This window comes from Oratosquilla oratoria, chromosome 29 (assembly GCF_046742065.1).
Source record: "Oratosquilla oratoria isolate Oo_2021 chromosome 29, ASM4674206v1, whole genome shotgun sequence".
Taxonomy (NCBI): domain Eukaryota; kingdom Metazoa; phylum Arthropoda; class Malacostraca; order Stomatopoda; family Squillidae; genus Oratosquilla; species Oratosquilla oratoria.
Genome location: NC_134805.1, coordinates 39,302,365 through 39,309,864, shown reverse-complemented (window position 1 = coordinate 39,309,864; position 7,500 = coordinate 39,302,365).

The window sequence follows — 7,500 nt, the reverse complement described above, 5'->3', positions numbered from 1 at the left end:
CTATGTATTTTTGTCGAGAAAACAAAATAGTTTGCCATAGTGATTTTACGACGGAAAAATTTCTGGAGGTTGAAGGAAAAATGACCCAGTGTGACATGAGGATACGACGAATAACCTAGGGAGCCACTATGTGGCCAAATAATTTTCGTTCGCGCTTACAATTTGTTCTTATTACTGATTCTCCGTACATATTGTATTTGTTCACTAAATATACCGTGCTATTGCATATTCGGATGCACCCATAGTCCCCTTATACCAGAGGTTCTCAACCTGTGGTTAGCGTGACGGTTTCCAGGAGTATCTAGATGACTACCGAAAGATTACTTAAATATATATTCAAATCTGTATGTGATCACTGCACATTGTTTATGATGCTAATGCTTAACTGTTGAATAAAGTAATTACAAGTTGAACCATTTGATATCCATTGCGATACCACTGTATATTTCATTAATCTTAATATGTTAACACTAAATTCTGTGTCAGGTTAATGGTGGTACGGGTCGATGGTCTGAGTACTCTTGGGGTGCGTAACGGGAAAAGGGTTACGACAATTCCGGACACGACGCCATTTTGGGGCCATTCTACGATGTTGTTGCAACTCTGTATAAAGGTACTGTAGTAGGACCCTGCCGTGCTGTGTCTTGCTGCATTGCGCTTGATGTTAACCACAATAGAGTTAATTCGTAAACAAACTGGGGTCCTGTTTCTTTACAGATCATCAACTCGTTATGAGGACCTATGCCTATGTACAGTCACAAGCTAAAGTTTTGACCCATGCCAAAATTCTCACAATGTCAATATATATATATATATATATATATATATATATATATATATATATATATATTATATATATATATATATATATATATATTATATATATATATATATATATATATATATATATATATATATATATATATTGTCGAGTACGCGATATGTAATTAGCTTACACTTAGGTCATTTTTCTAATTAAAAAAATAATTTGAATATAAAATAATGAAGAACTCTGGGTGAGTAATTTTTCTTCCTCGTGACTGTACATCAAAACATAAAAAAAAAAAAAAAATACAACCAGCTGGATATCAAACCGAGCCGCCTGTTGACCAAACAGCTGGTTGTTGACACCATCTGCGCCTGAAAAAAGTGTCGATCCTTCGTACCATCTGTAAATGAAAGCCAACTGTACAGATTTTTCCAACCAGCTGTGGGGTAGCACCAACTGACCAGCAAAACCAGCTGTAAGCCTTGGTTGTTGTTGTATTTCCATCTCCGTAATAGCTTTATTTACGAGGAACCCACTGTATACTGAAATATATCAAATATTCATCTACCAAGAATATATTCATATATATCTTGCTATATAGCACACACGTAGTTCCATCTACCACTATACTACTAACCCAAACAGCTGTGGAATTTTCGGTCAGCTGCACTCGTCTACCAGCTGCAAAATTGCTCATGTCTTGGACTCCTGCGGAGGTAGGCCTGAGAATTGTTTTGTTAAGTGACTGAAATCACCAGACTAAAATTCTCCGAAATGAAAGAATGTTAAACAAGCAGAAAGAGACTGAAACAGCATCACAGAAACAAGCCAATTATATCACTAACTACCGTATTAAACTACTCCTAACTACCCCGTCATGCATTCAAGATTCTCGTCAACTTATGTGAATTTGAAAATCTAGAGGACGACTTCACTTAAAGTATTCTAGACTTCCCTAAGTCTACAATTCAACAATGTGTCTAACATTCGTATTCTAGATTTAACTTCTCTTAGTTCGTCTTTCAGCTTCTCAATCTAAGAAGCAAAGGTGATTTGACGTTTGGAGATTCGAAATAATAAAAGATTATTACCGAAGTCGCTTCTACTCAAACGTAGGTGTGACAGGGAAGCGTTAACAAATAACAACAACCCCTACTTCTACCTGCGTCATCGTTAACAATATCTGCATCAATAACAAGAATGACGTCATCACCGCTGCATCAGTAACAAGAATGACGTCATCACCGCTGCATCAATAACAAGAATGACGTCATCACCGCTGCAATCACCATCTTGGCCACAAACCGTCACCACTATCATTGTCATCATCAAGATCATTACTCATTCCAACACGAGGCATTTATTAAAACGCCCTGGCTGGCTGGCTGGCTGGCTGGCTGGCTCTGCTCTCAGACTTTGGCCCCTCGCTACCGCATGGAGGCTTTATTCGGCTGAGAGAAATCCTCTGAGAGAGAGAGAGAGATACAGAGACAATGAGAGATATAGAGATAGATATAGAGAGAGAAAAAGAGAGAGATGTATAGATAGATAAATGCATACATAGAGACAATGAGAGAGATAGAGATAGATGGAGAGAGAGAGAGAGAGAGAGAGAGAGAGAGAGAGAGAGAGAGAGAGAGAGAGAGGGATAGATAACTATATGGATAGAGAGATTGAGAGAAAATGAGATAGATATATAGACATATTGATAGATAGCTAAAGAGATATATCGAGATAAAGAGATAGAGAAAGAGATAGATTGAGATGAAGAGATAGATGAATAGATAGATAGAGAGAGAGGGGAGAGAGAGGAAAGAAAGAGGGACAAAGAGAGAGAGAGAGAGAGAGAGAGAGAGAGAGAGAGAGAGAGAGAGAGAGAGAGAGAGAGAGAGAGAGAGAGAGAGAGAGGGAGAGAGAGAGAGAGAGAGAGAGAGAGAGAGAGAGGGAGAGAGAGAGAGAGAGAGAGAGAGAGAGAGAGAGAGAGAGAGAGAGAGAGAGAGAGAGAGAGAGAGAGAGAGAGAGAGAGAGAGAGAGAGAGAGAGAGAGAGAGAGAGAGATAGAGACAGGGGGAGAGAGAAAGAGAGGGAGAGAGAAAGAGAGAGAGAAAGACAGGGGGGAGAGAAAGAGAGAGACAGGGGAGAGAGAAAGAGAGGGAGAGAGAAAGAGAGGGAGAGAGAAAGAGAGAGAGAGAGAGAAGAGAGAGATATGGCGGGCGAGACGAGAACGGGCACGGCAGAAATAGTCGCGGGCGGCCGGGCCGTGTTTGTGTACACTTGTGTACGTATGTGTACGTATGCTTGTACACACGACGTACACACGTCTGCGCGCAGGTGTTTATACGTGTGCACGTGTTGTGTTACGTGCACAGTATTACATGTATGTGCAAGCACTGGGAATTTCGTAAGGTTACCTGATCCTAGCGGGGATGGGGGGAGGGGGAAGAGGGAGGGAGATGAGGGCAGGGAGAAGGGAGAAGGGGGAAGGAGGGAAGGAAGGCAGGGAGAAGGGGGAAGGAGGGAAGGAGAGGAGGGGGAAGGAGAGGAGGGAGAAGGGAGAGGAAGAAGGTGGGAGGGGGAAGGGGGAGGAGAGGAGGGAGGAGAGAAGGAGGGGAGGAAGAAAGGGGAGGAGGGGAGGAGGGGAGGGAGAAGGGGAGGAGGGATGGGAGAAGGGGAAGGAGGGAAGGAGGAGAGGGAGAAGGGGGGAGGAGAGAAGGTGGGAGGGGGAAGGGGGAATATACCAGTACCCTAGCAAGTAGCATACTCCCCCCCCCCCTCCCGGGGTTCCTCGCGTCTTAGATATGCTCATAATGATCTCCTCGTCTATATCTCCGCTGTGCCTCTCGAGGCACGCACAGGTTGGCACGGACGCCTTGCGAGCATCCTCACCGTAACATCTCGACTTCAATTCACACAAACATAACACCGGGGATGGGTGACGTGCTAGCTCCCTATCACATTCGTACCCACGTATCACCTTCCATATTTTTCTTACGGATTTTTCTTTCTACAGAGAAAGACACACACACACAGATACACACACACACACGCTCACACACACACAGATACATACACACACACGCTCAAACACACACACACACATACATACACAGAGAGAGAGAGGATAAGGAATATATACAAATATATAAGGACCCACGAGCGTTGATCCTTTCCTGTATACTCCAACTAGGTAAATACACCCCCCACACACATGCACACAAACGTACACACACACACACACACACAGTCACACACATACACACCTCCGTGTCCTGCAAGCGATGTATACCTATACATTCAACCTTCCCTTCTCTAAGCATACGCTAGACGCGTGTAAAACGCTAGACGCGTGTAAACACACGCTTATACTTCTTCGCTTACACACAAAGGCGGACGATTTTCTCAGCCAAGCTCGAGGCACGTCCGAAAGGCTATATCGTCCATGGATTCGGTTTCACACGCCTTCCTACCCGAACACGCGTATCCGACGTGTGTTTACGGGTATTTATCCGTTTCCCTACGAAACCTGAAGACAAGAAATACAACCTAAGTATTACTGTTTACTGTACACGCATGCGCTTATACGTACGTGTACATATGTAACTGCGTTTGTGTGTGTGTGTGTGTGTGTGTGTGTGTGTGTGTGTGTGTGTGTGTGTGTGTGTGTGTGTGTGTGTGTGTGTGTATGTATGTGCGCGCGCGTGTGTGAGAGATGTGACATGGTCTTGAATCACATGTCTGACTCGTGAGCCACAGCTCTTACCCTACTTACGCTACTATCTTTTCATTTTCCTGCAGACATTCTTCCCCTCCCACAAAACCCGATCCCGCGCAAGCGAGGTGGTCTTTCCTTGGAATCCAGAATCCAGAATCCCAAGCGGATGGGAACTCAAGAGCTCACGTATGACCCGATTTATGGGTAATGCTGTGACCTTACACATAAACACATAACTCATTGTGTATGCGCGTGTGTGTATGTATGTGTGTGTGCGTCCGTATGTGTGTGTGCGTGCGTGTGTGATTCACTATGGTCTTGGATCAAGTGTTGGACTCGTGATCGACCGTTTTTACCCTCCCGGAAGAGAGCTAAGAACTCATATATGACCGATCTACGAGTATGGGTAATACTGTAACCTTACACGCACATACAGCCCCAACTCCTCGCCCACGAGATTTGGAGTAACGATTCGCAGCGCAGCGATACTGAAATTATTTCAGCCCTGGGAGGGATTAGAACTCGGACCGCTGTAACAGCGGTTGCGAACACTACCACTGCGCCGTCGAGTCGTGTGTGTGTGTGTGTGTGTGTGTGTGTGTGTGTGTGTGTGTGTGTGTGTGCGCGCGCGTGTCGAAGATACTGTTATTTGTAACACGTGACGTGGTTCATGTGAGTCACGTGACACAAGTTATCCCTTGTTGCAGCGTGTGTTCATCATGGACTAGTTCTCCTTATTATACATATTAACATTTTCTAAGTAGCTCATAACGCTTTCAGAAACATTGCTCGTTCTTGTAAAAAATAATTATAGTACAAGTAATAATAGTAGTAAACAATAATAATAATAATAATAATAATAATAATAATAATATTAATAATAATAATGAATAAATACATAAACACGGTTCCATAATGACAATAACAATAACAACAATAATAATAATCATAACAACAACAATAATAATAATGATAATAATAATAATAATAATAAAGAATAAGTAAATTAATAAAGTTCCATGGAAGCATTTATTTCTGAAAACTTTATTTCCAGTCCTGTTCGTTTTTACGACAGTTTGTAAAGAAATGACATAAGAGGTGTTATGACCTCACATCCCTCATTGTGAATATTACACTGCTCGAGTTGTTCAGTTTAATATAGACATGAGTCGTATGAATCGAGGTCGGTGGCACGTAAATACGTAAATACATACATACATACATACATACATACACACACACACACACACACACACACACAAATATATATATAAGGTGGAAAAAGAAGCCACGGGTCAAGTTCCGAGTTGCAAATTTATTCTTGGCCGGTTTCGCTCTACGATTCTTCCTCTGCAGAAATGTAGAAAGAAACCGGTCAGGAATAAATTCACAACTCTGAAATAGACCCGTGACTTCTTTTTTCACCTTCCTCAACTTGTCACAATGTCTCAGCATATACATATGTATATATATATATATATATATATATATATATATATATATATATATATTCCATGTCAACATCCTACGTACGAGTTATCGATTTCATTATTCTTTGCAGGTGATATCATGATCGGAAATTAATCTCTACTAAAATGAATACATATATGATTCATAAAAATAATTGAATAAGTAAACGAATAAACAAATAAATGAATACCTACTATGTTTTCACCTCTTCGGTGAACGTAATATATAGATGTGTGTGTGTGTGTGTATATTCACTTGGTCTTCGGATCACGTGTTGGACTCGTGATCGACAGCTATTTCCCTCCTGGAAGAGAGCTCAGAGCTCGTAGGTCCGATCTATGGGTAATGCTATGACCTTGCACACACACACACACCCCAACTCCCCGCCCACGAGAGTCAGAGTAACGACCCGAGGCACAGCGATACCGAAATAATTTCGGCCCTGGGCAGGATTCGAACTGGGTACTGGGAGCACTTCTACTTCCCAGTTCAGCGCTCTACCAACTGTGCCACCGAGTCGGTGCGTGCGTGTGTGTGTGTGTGTGTGTGTGTGTGTGTGTGTGTGTGTGTGTGTGTGTGTGTGTGTGTGTGTGTGTGTGTGTGTGCACATACTAATTCCCTGACCACACGTTTGTTTTTCTCTTTCAAACCGTTTGCTTACGTTTGTCGCATTTGCTTGTTGTCTCGCCTGCGCCCACCGCCTCTTCTCCATCACATTATCACGTGGCTGGCTGCCCTTCACACATGGCGTGCTCCATCCGCGTCAAGGGGAGATGCTCCCTCTCGACGTCCTGCTCAAACGAACCATTGGGAACATCTAGACCTGATCCAGGATCCGGTCCTATTACAGTTATGCAAATATATTTCTATTCTTTGGTATTCTGATACATTACTATATACAATAGTTCTCCTATAATACAAGCGATCACTCGTAAATGCAGTTGTATTAATACATCTCCGACGGATAATGTATCCGAATAGCCCACTTCACAATATATTTTCTTCAATCTAATGTCGATCAACACTCTCTCTCTCTCTCTCTCTCTCTCTCTCTCTAAAAAAAATCGACTGAGACTAAATTGATCGTGAACGATAGTTTCAGACACATTAGGTACCATCTCAAGGGGTTTACATTAACGTTTCATAATGGTTCGTATGCCTGGGAATCAGACTTTCGTTGATTGTACTGAATGCGTAATGCTTTCGTGTCGACCATAATGTTACGTTCAAATGTTTGTTCATTTTGAATTCTGGGTTCCTTCGTAAGAAGACATTCGTACTTTGGGACTTAATTTTTTTTTCTTTTTAGCTTGTTTTTGAATGGACAAATCTTCTTTGCACCTAAAGCCTACCCTCTACATTCTGCGATGATAGAAAACAACCCGACATAAGACGAGCTGTCACGTGTCACGTACAACGCCTACACAAGTGGCCACGTGACACTTCTCAGCGTACAAGTGAAGTACAATCCGCTACAAAAGCCTTTGAAGTAAGTTTTGCTTCTCCCGAATGGAAATATGACATTTAGAGCTGAATAATACGGATAAATT